The sequence below is a fragment of the Python bivittatus genome, unplaced genomic scaffold (assembly GCF_059951505.1).
Source record: "Python bivittatus isolate LINGU-HERP-01145 unplaced genomic scaffold, Pbiv_v1 ctg000670_np1212, whole genome shotgun sequence".
Lineage (NCBI taxonomy): Eukaryota > Metazoa > Chordata > Lepidosauria > Squamata > Pythonidae > Python > Python bivittatus.
The window spans coordinates 232519-254985 of record NW_028277094.1 but is presented as its reverse complement, the minus strand read 5'-3'; the positions used below and the strand labels follow the sequence as shown (position 1 = coordinate 254985).

Below are 22467 nucleotides of genomic sequence, written 5' to 3'. Positions count from 1 at the left end.
ATTGAGAAGCAGGAGAGGAAGAAGAGAGATGTGGCAGAAACCCTAAAAATTATTGGGTCAGGAAATACATTTAAAATGGTAAGAAACTTGTGGGTGTTCTCCTAACTGCTCTTGTATGGGGGGAGTTGATAGCTCATTCACAAAAATGGTTGCCATGAAGGGTTTGGCCATTCAAAAAAGGTGGCTATGCTGAAAGGCAAACTTATAAGGATATGTTGCAACACTCCCACTAACCATAAGGAGGCAGTCTTGTAGGGAAAGTCAATACCAGATCTGGTGCCTTGTTTTGAAATTTAGAAGGAACTTTAACAGGTGAGTCACGGAACCTGGTGGGCTCTAAAGGAGCTATCACCAGGCACCTTTGTATCCTCCAGCCCCAAGTTAAGAACTCTAGCTTTGGGGAATGGAAACCATTCACTTTTGTTCCATATGGGAAAGGAAATTATCAAATGATTGGATGAAACTTCAGTTTTATTCTAAACAGGAAACTATAATCTGCCATAACTGGGTTGTACTTTCTATTTGGTGGGTTAGTTTTACTTGGGAAGGGTTATGTGCAAGTTAAGTGAGGAAGCATAAGGAGATCAACAGAAGTGAATTCTTAAAAGTACAGGAAGGTCAAGGTCTTAAATAGACCCAGACAGAATTTTATGGGCAAGCCTATAGATGCCACTTTACTTAAGGAAAACAAACAATTCTGAACTAAGGAAAGCAGTTTATGGGTCAAGAAAGGTAAATTCTGCAATCTATACAGATTGGCACCTAATTCTGCAAATAAAATAAAAGAGATGTATACTGCAACTGTTTCAAGCACTCAAGATCAATATTCTTCCAGTCTGGTTCTTTCTTGCAGACATTACAGTACTTTAAAACAAAGTTTCAAAGTTCATAAGCTAGAAAGTTACTTTGTTTTCTTAACAGTCTCAAATATTTGGTTAATCACAGATTTCAACCAGGAACGTACATGCTTGCTTAACAATGGCTATAATAAATGACAGTTGGCTAGATTTGCATATCATACAGAGCCAAAATCAGATTCAACTTAGCATGATGAAGTAAGGCTGTGTCATTCTTAAAGTGACCCACTAAACATAAACTACTATTGATCTATTGATTTTTCTCTAAATGCGAATATTGTATCATTACTATTGCAAATTTTTAAAATCCAGCTAATAATTCCAGATAGCTACCATATTGGGTGGAAAAGATTGGGCTTTCATCATAAATACATCTAGCACATTATTTAAAATCTTGGGAAGAGATTTCCAGGTCATTCTGAGAAGGCCTAAAATTATATAAAAATTTTTTATCAGTGGCTGCCAGAACCAGCTATAATGAACACAGGAAGAAGGAAAATTAAGGAAGTTTACATGGCAAATAGATCACGTTAATTTTAGCTTTGGCCTGCTTGCTTGTATTGTAGCTAATGACTTGCTTATACTATCTAAAGTTGATTAAAACAAATGGCCTTTAAGAATATTCATAAATGTTTGAAACATCTGAAGCCCAACTTCTTGAAAGACGTCTAGCAAATCATTCTATACGGTGTGGGGAATGGGACAATGAAAATGCAAACTAGCGAAAATCTCTCAGCAGCTACAAAGCTGGAGGTGATGAGAACTGAAATTCAAGACTTCTGAAGGACAGTTGCTGAAAGTTGCTTTCAAAGATGGACGCATCAACCATCCTGCCAATTAATATAGGATGACTAACCTGTTAGGTCAGTGGCATGCATAAAATAGCATGCAAAGATTAAGCATGTGCCTTTTTTTTTTTTTTTTAAGGCTAGATGATCAGATTTATTCACATCATTCCTGCCATCTGTTTCTGCGTGGGCAAGCAGCTGCCTCTGAAAAGCAATGGATAACCCCCCTCCCCACTTTTCCCCCCAACACCGGCATTTTTCATGGCCGTAAGACTTTCAGCTTTGAATGCTGCTGAATCAATGGCAAGCCAGACAGATAAAAAAGTATATTGATAAGTGCTATTGCTTGCAATTGCCAAGTTTTTAAATTCTGAAAATTATAATGTTTGGAACAATTTAGATTCTGCATAATAGCAGATGTTTGCATATTTGGGGTCCATTTACTTCGTAGCAGAATCACTATTTTTTCCAGTTTGCACGGTGCTCCTTGTATTATTATGCTTATGTACTGCCAATGCTCTCTGCCTGCAATCACTGTTAATTTTTCACTCTTTCTTTTGGCTTCTTCAGTATGTAATCATATGAATGCATATTCAGAAGGAAGCCCCTCTATGTTTCCAATGAATTGAGCGTAGGATTGCAGACATCACTACGTGTTATTCAACAATCTTCTATAATGGAGCATCGTGCAGTATGGGAAAAAAAATGATCCAACCGTGGCTTTCCTGCCCTTGCATGTCAACACCTATCATTATTCTCAATTTAAGCCTGAAGGATTCTATGCCCAGAGTTGTATTTTCGAAGCTATTGTAATTGTGGATGCAGATTCTGGAGGCAGTGCATGGTAGGACCCTTGCTTTGAGATCGAATACCCCAGAAGTAAGTTACTCAGTGGAGTTAGAGCTCAGCTTCCTCCCAGGGAGCTTAAGGTAAAGCAGATTACGATATGGGGCAGGTACTGGTTGCACTGGTCCTCCTCCTTTCTCTTAGGCAGTTCCAATCAGTATGGGCAGTGTGGGAGAGATTGAGCCTGAAGCTCCTAACTTGTGGGGTGTCTCAGGGCTTGCTGCTCTTCTCGCCCACTTTGTTTAACATCTACATGATGCCACTGGGTGAAGTCATCCATTGTTTTGGGGCCTGTACACCTCAAACCAAAATGATGCTGTTAAAGTCTAGTTCCAGTGCCTGGAGGCTGTGAAGGCCTGGATGGGGAGGAACAGACTCAAACTCAAGCCTAGCAACACCAAGTGTCTATGACTCTTTGGGCCCCCTGATCCCAAAGACTTTCCATCTTCAGCCCCGGCGCGCAGCCTGTTTTCCCCCCTCTCTCCCTGAGCTCACGGTTCCTGTTCAAGGAGCAGGTGGTAGCTGTGCCCAGGAAGGCCTTTGCCCAGATCCATCTTGTTTGCCAGCTGTACCTTTACTTGTTTTGGGGCAGCCCTTGAAGATCTTTCAAAAGTTGCAGCTGGCCCAGAATGCAAGATTGCAGACAGTAACGGGCCTGCCACAGGACGCCCACATCACAGCCCTGCTCCGTAAGCTGCACTGCTAATTATGCAGCTTTACTAACGTTTTGATTTAGCTTTACATTATATTAACTCTCATTAGATTAACTCTACAAAGACCTTGGGTTTTAAAAGTCGAATTCCCATTTCAGTCTGTGATTTTTATATATATATATATGCACACAGACACGCACACTGTTACCGCAAAGTATACTGAACTAGCTTTGTATATGCTAATTGCTGCAAGGATATTATATTATTTTTACTGGAAAAATCATCTGATCCCCTCAATGGAATGCTGGCTAACCAAGCAGTGGGAATAAGCTTTGATGTCTAGAATATCTCCCTTTCTTAAAAGTAAATCTGATACGGAACTTAACTCAAATTGGAAACCATTCTTAGACCACAATGTAATACATGGATTTGTAGCACATTCAAAATTTGGGTTTTTCTCTGCATAAAGTCTATACTTCAATTTTACAGGATTTACAAATCAGAGCAGACTTTTAGTAACATGGATAGAATTTACTGAAGACTATAATCTCACTCAACCATTTATACTGGTATTGATATTCACACTTTGCTTAGCGCTTAGTAGTGATTTTTGTCTTTTAAAACAATATTGTACACTGTATTCAATTACTGATTAAGTAACTAATGATATATCAGAAAACAATAACCCCCATGACATTTGTAAATACGTTGTTTATTCATTCACTCATTTATTTATATTTTATTCTTTTATCTCCCTTTCCCAGTTGTGTTTGTTTATATATCTTCTTCTAAATGCTTAATTAAAAAATGGGCAGGGGGGGAGTTTAGTGGCATTGCCTGTAGATGTTTTCATCCATCTACGTGGTGATACAATGCTGTTTTGCAAGTTTAAGACAATAATGAGTATTTTCAGTCAAAAAGTGATAGAGCGCTGCTGAAGAATCTAAATACTTTGGTTCTAAGATGAGAGAGATATGAACTTAACTTAAAGGAGAGGATAAACTACAGAGCTGCTAAAACAGTTTATAACTTTCACAGCAGCTGGTTTGGAATATGAAAGGCAGCGTGTTCCCATTTCCGCTGTGCATATTTGTTTCTTAGCTAATATAAGGCTCCAGGCTAGAAACTAGGAGAAGACGGTGAGTTCTACTCCCGCCTTAGGCATGAAACCAGCTGGGTGACTTTGGGCCAGTCCCTCTCTCTCAGCCCCCGATGTCGGGCTTGGGTGACAAGCCGGTCGGTCAATTCCTGTCGCAACCAACTGATCAATGTTGGGTTGATCCAGGAAAAAAAATAAAAGTGGACCCTGCACATGTGGGAAAAACGCTAGGAAGAAAAAAAAATCCTGAACTGGACTGAAAGATTTAAGCTTCAGCACACGTCCTTTAATCGTTATTCGGACTTTAAATAATGCAAGGTAAGCTTTCCTGACAAGAGTTTTCATATAGGCTGGTTCTCCATTCCTGGTTCACTTGCAACGCCAGAGATGGAAAGTGACAAAAGCTGATGGCGCAAGAGATCAGTACAAACCAAGAGTGTTTGGGGGTAGGATTGAAACAGTGAGGAGGAAGAGGGGGCTTTTCTCTCTTTTTAGCTGCTGCTTCTCCTCCTTCAATTTGTCTCCAGTATTGAGTTTCCTGGACAAATGAAGAACAGCATCTGGAGGGAGTTGGCTCAGAGGAGAAGAAACAAACAGGGAAGGTCTATTTGCTTGGCTTTTCTTCTATACAAAAAGGCTTCCCTACTCTTCTACTTCCCACCCAAATCGGAGATCAATACTATGCACGGCTCAAGGTTTATCCGCAATGAATTCCCTGGTGTGCGTTGTGTGAGTAAGCCCTTTGACCCTATTCTATTGCTAATCATTTTATTTTCAATAGTAAAAACAAGTTCAGGTGCTAGGAAGAAGGTGAAAAAAAAAAACATCTTTCTTTTTTCCTTTTCTTAGTTTTGCTCACAAGTCCAGTATTGCCCATGGAAGTCAAAGCCAAAAAGGAGGCAAGATGGATTTTGAATTTTCCTGTGAAATGTTGGGTCAAACCTATCTACACTGCCGTTTGGGGAACGGTGATGCAGAGGCCCTGCAGAACTTAAGCTCTTCGATATTCCACTGCTTGAGCATAGCAGAATCTGCCTTGGGTTGAAGAGGGCCCCTCTTGATTTATAAACCTGAGGAACTAATTTCTTCATTAGTGTTTAGCTTGCTGTTCTTTCGGCAGTCACCTTGTTTCAGGAGGCAAGGTATAAAAATAAAACACAAGCCCTTTGTAGGCTTAATGACACTCCAGCTTTTCTCATGGCATTCACCACTAACCAGCTGCTATTCTCCTTAATGTATTATGGCATAAGGAAGATTGTAAGCATTGCTAATTATGCAACCATAGCAACTTATTTATTTAGCTTTTGATTAACTGTTGCCTATAGAGTTAGAAAAAAACGGCTTTAGTTTTAAAAGGTTAAAAAAATAGGCAAGAACCTTGAAGAAGTACTGTGGAAAGACTGTATTTGGAAAGGCGGATTAAACTCTAACACGACAAGAGTTCAATTTTCTTTACTTATCAGCTGTCACAACTCACAGAAAGGCTAGAAAATAGCAGGAGGGGTACATGGATCATTGTTTCGGTTTTGGTTAGATTTGAAAATATGCACTATTCTGGAGGAAGAAAGATCCATATGGCAAAGCTAGATGATAAATATACAACACGTGAAAGTTAAAGATGAGTAAAATCTGAATTTGGCTTGTATTCAAATATCCCCATCTTTCTTGAATGAGAGAGCAATGTTTTAAAGACACAGTACATATAGAAGCCTGTTTCTTGACTTCTATAGAGTAAGGAAATCTTAATACATAAAACTTTTTTAACGTCCTTGCATAATCTTATAATTTCCCATCTATTCCTCTTCAAAACAAATTATCGGGCATATTTATATCTATAAAGTATATGATTAACTGGGCAAGAAACATACTTAAAAAAATATTAGTCATCTATGAAATACACCAAGAATGTGCTACTCACTGAAGATTTAATAAAGGTAAAGAAGCAAGACTAGGACTTCAAAAGCAATACAATATGTACAATTTCAAGCAAGTTTATACAGTGAGCAGGAAAAACGTCCCTTCCTTATGAATATTTTTCCAGTGGATGAAAAATATTGGCTCAGCACTTGTCCTGAAGTACAAAATATCCCCAAAGAATGCAAGAGTCCTGTTGTAATCTTCTGAATAAAAAAAAACAGGATATTGAACATACCAGGAATCCTTTTTCCTAATGTTCCATTTACACTGTACAGATAGGAGAGGGGTTTCAACTATTATTACGCATACCTTAACAGCAATCTTATGTTATACAGTCAAGGGGGGGGGGAAATTGGCATTCGCTGATCCTGAAAAGTAGCTGTACATTTGCTCACTTATTTCTTGTGTGTTTTAGCTCCCTTCTTAATAGAAAAAGCTCCAGGTCAGTAAGAAGCAAGGAAGTTTCTGTCAGCAAACTTACAATTTAAAAGATACAACACAAAAGGAAGAATGCTGGAGAAGGAAGAGGAAAACAGCACAAGGTGCATACAACAAATAGCTGAGATGGAAATCATTCAGGAAGGTGAAAAGCCACAGATAGCTAAATTTCTATTGGTGATTCTCTTCCATCTCCCCATCTCCTGCACTTAATCTACTAGGCATTATTGCGTGGGTGCATGCCTTCGAGTGAGTGTTGACTCCTGGTGACTGCCTGGACCAGTCCCTGCAGTTTTCTTGGCAAGATTTCTGAAGTGTTTTGCCCTGGCCTCCTCCTTCCTAGAGCTGAGAGAGAGCAGCTGGCCCAAGGTCACCAGCTGGCTTTGTGCCCAAGGCAGGACTAGAACTCACTATCTCCTGCTTTCTAGCTTGGTGTCTTAACCACGGCACCCAACTGTCTCTCATTAGGCAGTATTACACAGATTTAAAAATAATGGAACTTAACTACCTGTGTGACATGAATTCAGAATGGATTTATATCTAAATACCCATATGAAATAAAAGATGTTTTGGTGAAAAAGTGTAGAATAAGAAATGTTCTTAATCATGCAATGAAAAGGTTAAAAGCCCAGTATTTGGGGTTTGATGCTTCAGCACATCCAGTTCCACACCTGAACGAATAACTAAGAACTGCAGAACTCTGTTAATACAGAATTTTAATCTCCAGGGGTTTGTTTTATTTCAACCCCACAAGCTTGAATTCAGCTGCTCTGTCTCTTGCACCAGAAACCTTATGGGCTTCGTCAAAACCTTGCTGGGATTTAGGATCTCAGGTTTTTATTCATCACAGCTTTGGCTGACAAAGACGCTCTTACATCACCCATTTGGAAGAGAAAGCTTCTGCAGCTGCTTGCATGATAAAATGGGGGGCTGAGTTAGTACCATTATTATTTTAAAATAAAACATTGTTTTGTTCTTTCAGCGCAATTTTCTTTTAAATTGCAAGCTTCTGGAAAAGGGTAAAGGGAAGAAATAAGAATGGAGCAGTTTCATCCACTAGGTTTTTATTTCTTCCTGGGGGAAGAAATAGCCCTATTACCCTGCATATATTCTAGTTATTATAGTACAGCAGGAAAAAAGCAAAGTGCAGTCACAGTAATGACAGATGGCATTTTAAAAGAGAGAGAGAAAGAAAGAAAGAAAGAAAAAAAGAGAGAAAGGATGGGTCAGACTCAAAAAACATTTGTTCCATTTCTGACCTCAGATCATGCCATGGTCCTAATTAGTCCAAAAAAGCACACAATTAAGCTGATGGTAAGGAAAATGAATGCATTTCCTCCACCCGCTGATGCGGAAGGGGCCACAATTTATTTATTTATTTGAGGATAACTGGCCCAGTGCATCCTGCCTCCCTTATCTGAGGCTTTTGGTTTTTATGTACACGATTATTGGGCGTCTGGAGAGGGAGGCCATTCCCAAGGTTCACCCCCAGCATCTCAGAGAGCTGCAGCGTCTTGAAGTATGCTGTCATTTGGAACCATATAATCAAGAATTTCAGCATTCAGAGGGGAACAGCAAGCAGCGGTACCTTTTAGCATCTTGAGATATTACTTGTTCAGAACAGAAAAACAAGAGGCACAGTTTGTCATGAAAACATGGCCTGCGCACAGAAAGGAGAAAGATTTCTGAGCGGATCTGAATTCTAAAGTTGAGGTTATTGTTAAAGGTTTACTTGATCCACCGTCACCATTCAGTCAAGGGGGTTGTGTTGTGAATCCTCTCCAGAGCCATTTTACATGAACTGAACATGATTTTAAAATGAATTGGAGCTGGAAGTACGGTAATAAACCTGAAGAAGGCTATAGAGTTTATGAAAAGAAAAGAAAAGAAAAGAAAAGAAAAGAAAAGAAAAGAAAAGAAAAGAAAAGAAAAGAAAAGAAAAGAAAAGAAAAAAGAAAGCTGCATTCTGTAAGGGATTCTACTCTGTAGGGAACAATGGACGCATGCTGTAAGGCACAATCCAGACCTTCATATGGACTGCAACGTTATAAAATTTATAAAGTGAAGCATGCTAATACACAAGAGAGAGAAAAAGAGAAGTGTGGTGTAGGTTGGAGATCTAAACTGCCATCGTTTGTATATCCATTGTATAACAACAGAACTTTGTGATTTTCTGGATTTTTTCCCCCATTTTGTCTCTCATAGTTGAGGTATACTTATGATGAAAATTACAGGCCTCTCTCATCTTTTTAAGTGGGAGAACTTGCACAATTGGTGGCTGACTAAATACTTTTTTGCCCCACTGTATAGAGACTGATGAGAAGACACATGATAATGTGGCTACATATGTCACCATTCCATTTAATCATTTGAATGAAAATCCATAGGACGAATATATGCAAGGCAATGCCTTTAAGGTGAGGTCAGTAGTACAGTAGTTACCACTTGCCTACTAGGCAGAGTTTATAATGGTGGTGCTGACCTTTAAAACCATGTCAGGAACCTGCCTGGCCACTCAGGTCAGCAGCAAGGACCTTTTGGGAGACACCCCCCCCCCCCGGTATCAAAGGTTTATCTGCCTGGTTTGCTAGAGAGGCCCTTCTCCTGTGGGGCTCTGAGACTAAGAAAGGCCCCCAAAGGTGGATCTTTTTGACCAAGGTTTTCACTGTTCACTGATTTTTAATCTGTTGATTTTAAAGCTTCATTTAAATGTTTTCTCTCAAATGTGAGTTGCTTTGAGCATCAGTGAAAATAAAAAGGCAGGGTACAAATTCAATAAATAAAGATAGATAGATAGATAGATAGATAGATAGATAGATAGATAGATAGATAGATAGATAGATAGATAGGTAACTCCCCACCGCTTCTTTTCTTGAAAATCTGCTCTGAAGCAACTGCCTTTAGTTAGAGATCTAAGTTGCTTGTTTCTGTGAAATTAGTTCAGTTTGGTTCCAGGGGTGCAGGGAGATTTCTGCCTTTATCTTCCTGCCACAAACACCACAGAAAAAATAATCTCAGTATCTGTTTCTCTGCCTCTCTCTGCTAAGAAGGAATGCAGCAATTACGAAAACAATACTGTAGTTCCACCTCACTGTAATTTAGCATTATACCACAAACAGCATGAACAACAGCCAACCCAAATAAACCACCTATGTAAGAACAACCATCCATATAGTTGTGATGGCAGCAGATTTGTGTACTGAAAAACGTTCTGTCATAATTAAAGTTAAAAATAAGCAAATAAAACATAGCTACTTTTTTTTATTTTGAAAGCCAGAATGCAACCTCCAGACTTAAAACACTTGTGCGATGCCGTACCGTACCATCCAAGCAGGAATTAGGAAGCCATGCCGTTTGTTTTAGGTGTACTCCCAGCTACCATGGTTGGGAAATCAAGGCTTACGGCGTAGCATTCAGTAAAACCAGCCAGTTTTGGCTTATTTAACAAATCACTGTTAAATTGACCATGACTTAGGACTGAACTGAAGGCTCCTTTTATGCCAAATTTAACTTAGCTTTAAGGCAAAGACATGCGTGAGTTTGGCTTGATGGGCTAATTTTGTATACCATTAAGCATTGCTATAGATTTTCATGGTACATAAAATATCTATCCAGCCCTGAATTCTTGTTCCTATAGTAGCTGGCCAAATGCCAAAGAAAGAACGATAGGAACACAAAATTCTGTCAATGGATAACAATAATCACTTCTAACCAACGATCTTATTTACTTTTCGTTCTGGATTTCTAGTGTGACGGAAACATATTTTTTTTACTTGTGCAATTAGTACATCTCTATTATAAAGTGTTTCTGTAAGTCAGTGTTGTCCAAGCTTGGCCACTTTAAGATGAGTGGACTTCAACTCCCAGAATTCCCCAGCCAGCCATGCTGGCTGGGGAATTCTGGGAGTTGAAGTCCACTCATCTTAAAGTGGCCAGGTTTGGACAACACTGCTGTAAGTGCTTCAATTCCCTGTTGTTCTACTGTCTAAAAATTGTTTCGAAGATGGGGTGCAGACAAAACAGAGAACGAAATCAAATGAGAGCGCTCCGAGGGCATGTAATAAGAAAACGAATGCAGCAGCTGGGAGGGTGGTGTGTGTGTGGGCAGGTCTCCTATTGCTACAGCTCAGCTTGCATCTGCTCCTAAGGATGTACATGCCGTATATTGATTTATTTCGGTTTAGGGTAAGAATTTCACTAAATTAAGTCAGATGGGGATACTCTCTCTTTGCCATCTAGCAGTGACAAAAAGCAATGGCAACCAGCAGCTACCTGTGGATGTCATAATAATATAAAATGGTTAACCTGGTGAGCCAGGAATCAGAAGCTGTCAGGTTAGACGGATTCATTCTGCAAACTTTGAGCAGGCGCTTTCCAGTCTCCATGCTGAGCATGGCCAAATTTCCACTGACTTGGAAAGGCTGAAAGAAAAGGCCGAGAATATAATCCTTGGAACAGACGTACTGTATATACAGCTTGATCTCTCTCTCTCTCTCTCTCTCTCGTTTCTATCTTGGCTGTCATAAAACAACTCATGTAGCTGTGCTGAACGTGTGAAATTTCTGCTATAAGCAAATTCCTGTATATGGGCTTAAGCAATAAGTCTAGATTTATCGCTGTGCTTGGTATTAAATCTGACACAAACTTATTCAACACATAAAAGAGATTTAAGATTTCAAACACATCTTAAGGATTAAAAAACAAAAAAGAACTTCCATTTTCCAAAAACATGGCGGGGATAAAAATCTAAATAGCTCAAATTCTAGTTTTGGTAGCGTTGTTTTACTCATAATGAAAACAACCAACCAACAGTGAAGTACAGATGCAGAGCTTTTATTGTTAGAACTTGTGATCTCTCTCAAAGATACCACAATCAAGTCCCAGCTACATGTTACATGCAAACGTAGTCCTAGTGCCCTTAAAAGGACAGCCACATCTTACAGATGGAGAATTTGAGGAGGAAAAGCTGTAGATGAGAAGAGGGAGACTTAAAGCCATTGGAACATCTAGTTGCTGATGTTGCCATGCAGGAAAAGAAAATCTGAAGCAACAGAATTTAAGGGGGAACACGAAATGCAAGACGCATGGAATTGGAAACCTTCCCTCAGAAGATCTTACTATTGACTACTTAGGACACGCACATGTGCACACAAAAAACAAAAAGAAGGAATGGCATTGCTTTACACAGTCAGAAGGGATATAGCAAGACAGTATTTGGGTACAGTGTAGTCAATGACCACTAATATCAATTAGATTTCACAGGTAACTTTTTAATATGACAGTTATCTGTATTTATGTTCCAACCACTGATGCAGAAGAAGAGAAAGCTGACAAGCTTTACGGTCAGGTTCAGTCTAAAATCAACAGAACATGCAAGCAAGATGTGCTGCTTATGGTTGGAGACTGGAATGTCAACACTGGAAAAAATAAGGAGGACATCTTAGTTGGACTATATGGCCTAGGAAACAGAAATGAAGCAGGAGAACAATTTATCAGTTTCTGCCAGTCCAATGCTAACGCAGTCTTCAAACAACCAAAATAATGTCTACATACCTGGAAATCACTAGACAGAGTACACGGAAATAAAATTGACTATATTATTGGAAAATGGAGGTGTAAGAGCTCAGTTATAACAGCTAAGATGTGGCCAGGGTTGATTGTGGAACAGATTATGAACTGCTCATATGCAAGTTCCAAATTAAGCGAAAGCTGAAGAACAAAGACAAGAGTTTCCATAATATGATCTTAAGCATATACCCACCATTTTCGAGGAGAACATCAGGAACTGCTTTGAAGACTGGAACCTCACTGATCAGGAACCAGAGCACCTGTAGAATGAAATCAAAGAAGTTGTTAAGGATGAATGTGAAAAAAGCCTGCCAAAGACCAAAAAACAGAAGAAGCCAAACTGGAGGTCAAAACTGGAAACTGCCAACAAGAGAAGCCAAGGCAATGAAAGACAAAGGCCTTAGAAAGGAACATAGTAAAAAAAAGACTTCAGAAAGATGTTAGAAAAGACAAGAAGCAGTATTACAACAATATCTGTAAAGACACTGAAACAGTGGAACAGACATGTGAAAACAAGGAAAGCTTTCCAAACTCAAAAGGAGGTTCCAACCTCGAACTGGCACACTAAAAGATGCCAATAGACAGATAGTAACTTATTCAAGGAAGATCAAACAAATGTGGAAGGGGTACATGAAATTCTCTACAGTAAAGATATCAACATCTAAGTACTTTAGAAGATATTCCCTATTTAGAAGAACCTCTAGTGCTAGAAAATGAAGATAGATAGTCATTACCAAGTTGAAAGGCTACAGGAATTGATCGAATATCTACAGAAATATGGCAAGGAACAGAAGAAGTATCGGTAAAGGTTCTAATCAAACTTTTCCAGCAAATCTGAAGAATGAAATAGTGGCCAGCAGATAGGAAGAGGGCAGTCTACATACCTTTACCAAAGAAAGGAGATGCAACAGCATGCAAACTACTTCACAATATCCTTAATTTCATATGCTAGCAAAATAATATGTAAGATCATCCAATACAAATTAGAAGCCAAATGGAAAGGGAGATGCCAGATGTTCAAGCTGGTTTTAGAAAAGGCTGAGGAACATCATTGCTGATGCACACTGGATAATTGAGAGAATACCAAAGAATTCCAAAGTAGTATGTCTTCATTGATTATGGAAAGGCCTTGCATTGTGTCTACCATGTCAAGCTGTGGAATGTCCTTCAGAAAACAGGAATCACAGAACATCTCATTGTCCTCATGCAAAGCTAACACACAGGACAGAAAGCCACAGTCCAAACACAACTGGCTGCAGGTCAGCAAAGGAGTGAGACAAGGCTGTATAATTTCTCCTTATGTATTCAACCTATATTCTGAATATACACTGAGGGAGGCTGGATTAGAAGATGAGTGTGGTTTTAAAACTGGAGGAAGAAACATCAATAACCTGTGTTGTGCTGATGACACTATTCGGATAGCTGAAAATGCAAATGACCTGGAAGCTCTAGTAATGAAAGTGAAGGAGCCCAGTGAAAAAATGGGAAAAAGTTAAATATAAATACAACCAAACTAATGACAACAGATATAGCAGCTAGTCTCAGAATTGACAATGAAGATATAGAAGTGATGGACAGCGTCTGCCTGGTAGCACTGACTAGCATCAATAAAGGAACAAGCAGTCAAGCAGCAGGTTAGCACATGGTAGGGTAGCAAGGCCTTGGATTAGTTATCCCAAGTTATTCAGATACTGTGATATACCCATACCTACAAAGATCAGAATCATGCAGGCAATGGTTTTCCATGAAAGTTGTGCTTTGAAGAAAGAGGATAGAAAAAGTATTGACGCTTTTGGAGAAGACTCCTGGGAATACCATGGACAGCCAAGGAAACAAATAAATGGATAACAGAACAAATCAATCCAGGGTTCTCATCTGAGGTTCAAATGACCAGGCTCAAATTATTATAATTTAGACACATTATGAGGAAACCCCAGCTTGAAACCTTGAAAAGTCCGTAATACTGTAGTGGGAAAGGTGGAAGGAAAGGGAAGAAGAGGATAAGTCGCAGCAAGATGGATGGAGTTAATTATATTAGTAATGAGTGCACCATTGGAAGGGCCAGGCTGGGGTCAGATCATTCTGGAGAAGGCCTACCTATATGGTTGCTAAGAATTGATACCAACTTATGATATATATCAAGAATCAATCAATAACTCTTTCCCTGCTGATCTCTGCTTCATTCCCCCCCCCCTTTTTTTTTAATGTGCTTTTCTTTCTTTTTCTCTTTCTGGACTCTCTTACATGCAGAATTCTGAGTGCCTGACAGCATTTTCCCTCCCTCCCTCCCTCTTATACCCCAAGAGAGTTAAGGCAGAGTCAGATTAAGTTTCTTTCAAATGTTCTCTTCCTGTCCTGGGCTTAAAACATGCTTTTCTAATTGTCGTCCCAGTTTCTCCAAGGCCATTTCTGTGCTTCTCTACAACACCCCATAACTAAAGAGGAAGAAGCATCTTTTAAAAACTGAATCCAAGGGATTGTACAACTCTGATACCTTACTCTGCTTTTGCTCTCTTCCCTTCCTCCAGGTTTTCCACTGCTTTGATTATCAATTTGGGGGGGGGGGGGAATATACTTTATCAATCATTGTTTTACACTGATATGAGCCTAGAAGTTAAAGTTGACAAACATTCGAGTTTAAATACACACACACACATACACCCCTACTATCCTGTTGTGATTCTTTAAAATGCTAGATAAACTACATACAGACCGGAAAGGATCAGGGCAGACTAGACTCACAAAACTCCTTGCCATATTGTTACATTTTCCATAGAAAAATCACACAAATGCTTCATGAAGTTCTGTATGATACATTTGCCCCACTGAAATGAAGCATTCATTCAGCGATTAAAAAAACAACAAAAAACTTTACTTTGGCTGTATTCCTAATTGAAGCAATTAACTGAAGTGAGTTTGTTTTGCCTGGTTAGTGGTTCTTTTGTTAAGGCAACTATTTCCTTAAGAAGTTTCATTTGGGAAAATATAAAGATATACACATGGAATACGCACTGAGCTTGGCTCTGAAAAATAACTAAAAGGTTCACTTGAGGAAGATAATATGGGAAAAAACAAGTCCTAGGGAAAAATCTATACGGTATGCCTTTTCTTGCCTTTAGCAAGGGAAGGCATACCGCATAGATTTTTCCCTAGGAAGGGAAAGAAGAGGCAATTTCTCTCCCCAACCAACAGAAAATCCTCATCATACTGCCTCCCCGCTCCCCCGCTAATCATTTAGCTTTTGAACACTTATTTTAAAGGACCTCATATAATTTAAAGTATTGGCTAGACATATGCGATCGCCAAATGTCTATATAAATCCTGCTCTGCTTTACAGAAGAAATTGACGTATTTGTAACAGCCACATTTACACAATACCACATTCCAATAGAGTAAGACGAGCTGGTTGGGCAGATGCTTACACACAAGATTAGAGGTACATTCACATGCTCTTCCTCCAATGTGATTAATGCCCCTCTGGAGTTTGCACAGGACAAACTTTGTGCAAAAGAATTGAGGGACACACATTTGACATCAGGACGCAAAGACCAAGTAATATCGGAGCCTTTCGACCTCTCCAAGACGCTCCATAAAGTGACTGCTTTGGAAAAGCAGGACTTCAACTGAACCTTTGAGTGAGAAATTGTGGAACTCACATACCTCAAAAGGTTTGAGGCAATCTCAGAAGGTTTCAGTACACACAATGGGGTTTTAACAACACATTTTAACAGATTACAAGCACCTTATCATTATAATTGATAAGGTGCTTGTAATATCTCTCATATGTAATCTGCATAACCAACTTATCTTCCTCTCCCTTCGCTCCCACCTCACCCCAGTTTAAATCCTACATCAGCCCATAAATCTAATGAAGTCAGCTGCAGCTCAAAAGTTTATGCCTTTCAATGAAATGTATTAGTTGGAAAATGTGCTACCAGACTCCTGATTTCATTCCAATTCCAAGGTTCTCTGCTGAACTTCTCCTTGCTCTATAATATTACATTTTGCAGAAGGCTGAATTCCAGCTGCTATATTGCTTTATTTTATAATGAATTTGCTATGGCAGATTGGTGGATTTCTTGAAGATGTGAATAGCATAAGAAGATGCAGGATAGAAGAGGAAATCATGAGAACTTTTGTCTATACCAAATCCCTCCAAAGTTCCTTGATCAATCAGTTTTACCAATTATCCTCTAGAAGATATATAAAAATCACCTAAAAGTAAAGTACAACCCACCAAAAAGTGACAATCAAAGAAACAAGTCTGAGATGAAGCCAAAAAGAAGCTTCAAAAGAGGGAGAAAGATAACATGATATTTAAAAAGTATATTTTTGTATGTTTTTGATTAACAGTAAGTGATCATTAGACTAGAATACTGACATTTATCTTTTACTGTTTCTTATCCTATTTGTTATATTATTAAGCAGTTTACTATGTCATCACTATAGATTTTTTAAACCGTAAAAACAAATATTCTACTAGAAATCTACATTAAATCATGAATGAATGTGGAACAGATTAGACCATAAAGGGAAAAACACCGGAGTGGACACCAGACTTGATTCAGAGTCATCCCACTCTTAAGATTTTTTCGTTTTTTAAGGACAGAGCATATTAATTCTTTTACCACCAATGAACTATTTTAATTAAAGTTGTTTATTTATATTTCAGAGGCTTCATTGGCAGAGCATATTTGTAATCAGGAGAGAGAGAGAGAGAGCGCGAGCGAGCGAGCGAGCGAGTTTGTTGTAACTGTGATTATGGTGCGCCACCTAGAGGACATATTCCAGTGATGCAGAATGACAGCGAGATTAATGAGACCAAATCTGAAGCACGCAGCGTTTTTTTCCCCACTGCTTCTAGAATCCGTCGTTTTACAAAATAAGCAAGGATCACCGTATTACAAGGCAATGCAGGATGGTGCTTCTGAAATACTGGGAGAGTGGGAGGGATTAGCAAAGAACAAATTAACCGAAGGGGTGGCAAGGCTCTTACAACAAATTTGTTGGATGGTGATCAAAGGTACCATTCAAGACACATGTGCAAGCAGACTTCTTTATAAACAGGTTTGCTGGATCATAGTTTTATACACAAAATAGAGGAGCGTGTGAAATAAGTCACTGCCCTCCCCTCCCCTATAATGCAGAAAAGTCACATCAGGTGTGGAGAGAGAAAACCAAAGAGACAGTAATGTAGATTTCAGTAATATACTGAATCCAGACTCATCCAATGGGCAGTTACATCAGTGCTCTTTGATGGATGGGAAAAGTTTGATGGCAATCAACTTCTAAATTAAACTCTCAAAAATTTGAATTTTCAAAATGTTGAGCATCTCTGAAAGTCAGACACAGAAAGCAGAGGACAAACTGATCTGTAATATTCCCTTTATGTAACAAGGAATATACGATTTCATTTACTTGCCAATCTATAAGTAAAACTGGAAGAAAACAGATTATGTTCTAGAACAAGACTACATCAAAGACAATCCACCATAAATGAAACTTTAAATGGTTAAATGTCTTACAACTTCCTCTTGACAGAAATTGGAAAACTAGCTATGCTACATTTTAAAAGATCTTTTAACATAGGAAATTATGAATGATGATTTATACAAGGGAGATTCTGAGACAAAGTACAATTTTCTGTAAGTCTGATATACAGAAAAGCTGCATTCTTCTAGTTGGTTTACTAATGGCAAAGGAAGGATCAGTCAGCAGTATATTTAATCCAAATGGGGTGGATTAGCACTTTCAACTTTTGCTCATATTCCTTTTTTGAAAAATCACCCAAATTTTGGAAAGAAAATGACGGAAGGCCAAGGCAGATAAAGGCATATGTAGCACGTAAGAGGTTCAAATCATTTTGCAATCCACCAGGCTAACAAAAGTTAACCATTTTTAGTGTTTTTCAGCCTCTGAAAAGTAGCAACAACAACCTACAAGCTACCTAGTGAACCACTGTGCTGATCTTGTGGATTGTATTTGGGTCAGTAGGTTATAAGCTGTAGATGCCTGCTTTTCACTAATAGCTAGAGACAGGTGTTGTTTCTATTTTCATGTTCATTTCTATGTTACATACAAACAACTTTGACTGCATAAATGCCACCTCTCTAAATACTGTACATACACACCAAATTGAAGACACATCATTTATTATATCCCATTTTCTACTACTCTTTTCTAGTTTGATTGCAACTTAAACGCTTTATAAAACTGTATCCATAGATATCATAAAGGTTTACTATCTTCCTTCCAACCCTCCTCTAACATTTCACTTAGGTATTCCTCAATAGCTACTTCCTTAGAATGGTCTCCTCACTGGTTTGCAGCATGCTCTTTCTTAGTTAAAAAGAATTTTTAAAAATTGGCTATAGCAGGGAGCTGGGAGGCACTAAAAGAGGTGCCACCAGGCACAATTTTGCCACATTAGAGATAGCAGGAAAACTAAAACAAAAGATATCGAGGTTTTGCCAAGCTGACTCTAAATACTGTGGGCAGCACTTTTGGGGGATGTTAATTGCTACTGACCAACAGGAGGCACTACACAACTGGCTTCATATTTATTGGGATTCATCAGGCACAGATACTGTAGTCTCCATATGTACAAACTCTGCCAGGATTTGAACTCAAGGGCCTTTGCACTTTGGATAACATTTGTTAAACTACATAAGCCCTCCTTAACTGGGGAGGGGGGGAGATCTTGACACTTCTGCTAGGAGGCCAAATCACATAATAGGCCATAATAATAATAATAATAATAATAATATTAATAATAATAATAAATAATAATAATAATAATAGACTAAGCGTGCATAAAAGACCTACCTTTTGATTCAAATAGTGATGTATACAATATTATATAAAATTATTCACCCATAATGTTACATTTAAAGGGCTCGTTTAAGTTAGGTAATGAAAAAATATATCTAAAAGAACACATACTGTCAGAAAATCAGGACTGCTTTTAATAGCCAGTACTACATTTTAAGGCTACATGTCAACAAGTAAGTGCCCCAAACAACTGTTTGAGAAAACTATGTACCATCAGAAATACGTGCAGCAGAGAGCCAGAATTAGCTGGGGGATACTATTGTATGCCAAACCAGGATTTATTTTATGCGTTTTGGAAAATGGCCCATGGTACGCTACTTTGGGAATTTAACTCTTTGTAAGGTTAACAAGGCTTGGAGGAAGGCAAGGTTAATCTACCTAATAAGTTGCAGATGAGAAAGATTAGGAAGACAGCAGAATAAAATAATTTGTGTTGTCAGGAGCTGAGTCAGTTCTTTTCCTGGCCACTCCTTAAGTGCTTCCTTATGAGGGTGGAGAAGTTGCACGGCCTGTTTCTTAACACAAGTTCAGGCATTATTTCTAGAAAGGATGGTCATCTCAAAAGCAAATCCATATTCTACCCATGTAAGTCAAGCCATCCTTTAATTTCAGTATGGCTTATGTATATATTGATACTTAAACTGCCCCCAAACACACAGATCTGACAATTCTGTAATTTAAACAATGACCCTAAAGTCAAACTCAGTTCCTTAAACGACTGCATCTGTGCGGTTTTCTTGGCAGTGTTACAAAAGCAATTTGTCACTGTCTTCTTCCAGATTTTTTTTTCAGTCTAGCCTACAATCCTAGGATTTCCCAGTTAGTCAAAATGGGCCATCCAACTATTGATCAGGGCTGACCTTGTTTAACTTTCAGAATCAGCCAATGTTGGTTAAGTGCTGCCATCTACTGAGAGAATAATGACCTTGCTCTATGACATGTATGGCTTAAGGTTAAGGTAAAATTGCTCCTTTAGAAACATACCATCTATTTTAGTTTTATCAATTGTATTTTTAAAAAAACATATATATGAAAGGAACTGCATGAACATTAGTCCCCAGCTTCAGCTCTCCCAAACCAACACTTTGGAGAAGACAACCTTGATCCAAAGAACTTCCACAGAACAACTTGGACCACGCACCCAACTCTACAAATCCTCATGCTTTTGTTTTCAGGTAGTAACCCGCTACTCTTTTGACACCAAAAAAGCATAATCACATATATTCTTCATAAATGTAGACTTCTTTCCCCCTTGATAAAAAAAAGTGGCTAAAAACTGGCTTCTTATAAATGGCCATTTCATAGGGCTATCTTAGAAGGAAGCGCATTATAGGCCATGACAATCTATATTTCAGTCAACTTGCTATTTTTAGCCTCTTTGGGCTACTATAAATGATAACTTTGCAAATCCTTCTTAGGATTCCACGACATTTGAAATGTCACCAAATGTAAACAGTGAATGCTTCCTAGCCACCCCTCTGTTTCTAGAATAAAAAGATCATTTATCCACAGCAACTACTTCAAGAATTGAACGACAGGATCTGCCATTTATTTGCTTATATACAGTACATTGTCAAAATGACCCCGATAGTTCTGTCCCACCAGCCCAACCCTCAAAATATTTTGAAAGGGAAAGAAATGCCATCTCATTATGGTCATGGCAAACAAACAGTGTTCCCTGATGTTCTCCCCCCAAGGGTATACTTCTCCATTATTTATTTAGTGGATTTATACGGCTGCCCATTTCACGCGTGTGACTCTGGATGGCTTACACTATTAAAAACAACAAAAAATATACAAAAATATAAAAACCACAGCAGCCAGAAAAAGGATCACAAAGCCACCTCCAACCTTCAACACGGCCAGGCCTCCCAGGCTTGGACACAGAGCTATGTCTTCAGGGCCTCAAGGAAGCCCTCTGAGCTCTGGAGGGGTGGCATCCCAGGGGGCAGGTGCCATGGCAGAAAAGGCTCTCCTCCTGGGCCCTGCCAGCCAACAATCCTTAGCCGATGAGACCCAGAGCTTGCCCGTCCGGCCGGAACGGATGGGACAGGTAGATGCAACCAGGGAGAGACAGTCCCGTAAGTAACCGGGCCCCAAGCCAGGTTTCTCTTCTTGGACAAAGGGCTCGCAAACTACCAGAGTTATGCCCAGAAAGTTATTAACCTTCACACAGAGGCTGGCACCATTTTTTACCAGAAGGACCATAAAAACACGGAAGACTCTTCTTTGGTATCTGCCAAAAGCGCAAAACAATGTCCTAATGAGTCGTAATTTCACTCACAGCAATGTCAGTTTGGTGTAGCCCCCGGAAAAGTAAAGACTTGTGTTGAGCTCTACTTGGGGTGATAAATCTACAGAGCTTTTGGGCAGCAAAACGGAGGTGGTTTGCTACTGTTTTTTTTTTTCTGGGACATTTTACATCTTCCTAGACCAGGCACAGCTTAGGGATTTCCTACAATGCGTGTATCCAAATACTAGCCAGGGTGTTTGTGCATATATTTTGGGTGCCTGTGTGGCCAAACACATACAAACATCGAGATGTATGTGGAATAATGCTCAAAACAAGACACAGAAATGAGTCTTCATTTATAGCCTCTCTCAGCCCAACCCACCTCACAAAGTTGTTGTTGTTGTGGGGAAAACAGGAGGCAGGAGTATTTGATACATTTGCCACCTTGAGTTATATCTAAATCTAAAAAAGTAGGATAAAAATATAATAATCATCATCATCATCATCATCATCCCTCTCCTACTACTGGGTTGGAGTAGTATAGAAGTCCTAGTAAGTAAGTAAGTAAATAAGCATGAGCACACACAGAGGAACATATGTGTACGTATTTTTATTTATTAAATTTATATGCCCCCCAACTCCCAGAGACCCTGGGTATTATTTATTTATTATTATTACTATTTTACTTATTTATTTACTAGGACTTCTATGCCAATCTAATGCAGTAGAAGATATCTATATCCATATCTACACGTGTGTGTGTGTGTGTGTGAATACTGTAAATATGTGGTTGTGGACATATATATACAGTATACTGTCTATATCGGTGTATATGTGTGTGGGGGGGTAAATATTTTTACAGGCGTACCGAACACTTAGCCCTGTGTGGGCCCAGAGCCCTTGGGGGGTGGGGGCGGCCTAAAGCCTCCTGCGGCGGGCTAAAATCGAATGGGTGAACAAACGGCAATACAATAAAAGCGATTTAAAATTGTCCCCCCTCAAAAAAAAAACCCGAATCATCCTGACGGGGGAGCCCAGAGCAGACGGTGCGAGGCCGCCGACTTCCTCCCGCCCCGGCCTACCTCGCCGGGCTGTTGTGCGCGGGAGGGAGGGGGCGGCCGGCTGGCCTCGGGCGTCCCTCCCCTCCAGGCCGCGGCTCGGCTGGGCTGGGCTGGGCTGGGCTGGGTTGGGCGGGAGCGGCGCGCCGGGCGCAGGCCGCGGCCTTCTTTCCCCGCCT

At 39.4% G+C, this 22467-nt stretch overlaps 1 long non-coding RNA gene across 2 annotated transcripts; it reads right to left on the bottom strand.

Moving 5' to 3' along the window:
• Positions 1 to 5515: 5515 nt before the first annotated feature.
• LOC112541216 (uncharacterized) lies at positions 5516 to 22421 on the bottom strand. Of its 2 annotated transcripts, XR_015798107.1 has the most exons (4): positions 22313 to 22421; positions 12360 to 12426; positions 10904 to 11019; positions 5516 to 6363 (listed from the first exon to the last, which is right to left on the bottom strand). It is a non-coding gene; the product is annotated as an uncharacterized LOC112541216 (long non-coding RNA). The 2 variants fall into 2 exon arrangements; XR_015798106.1 differs by lacking the exons at positions 5516 to 6363; positions 10904 to 11019 and adding an exon at positions 11665 to 12056.
• Positions 22422 to 22467: the final 46 nt, after the last annotated feature.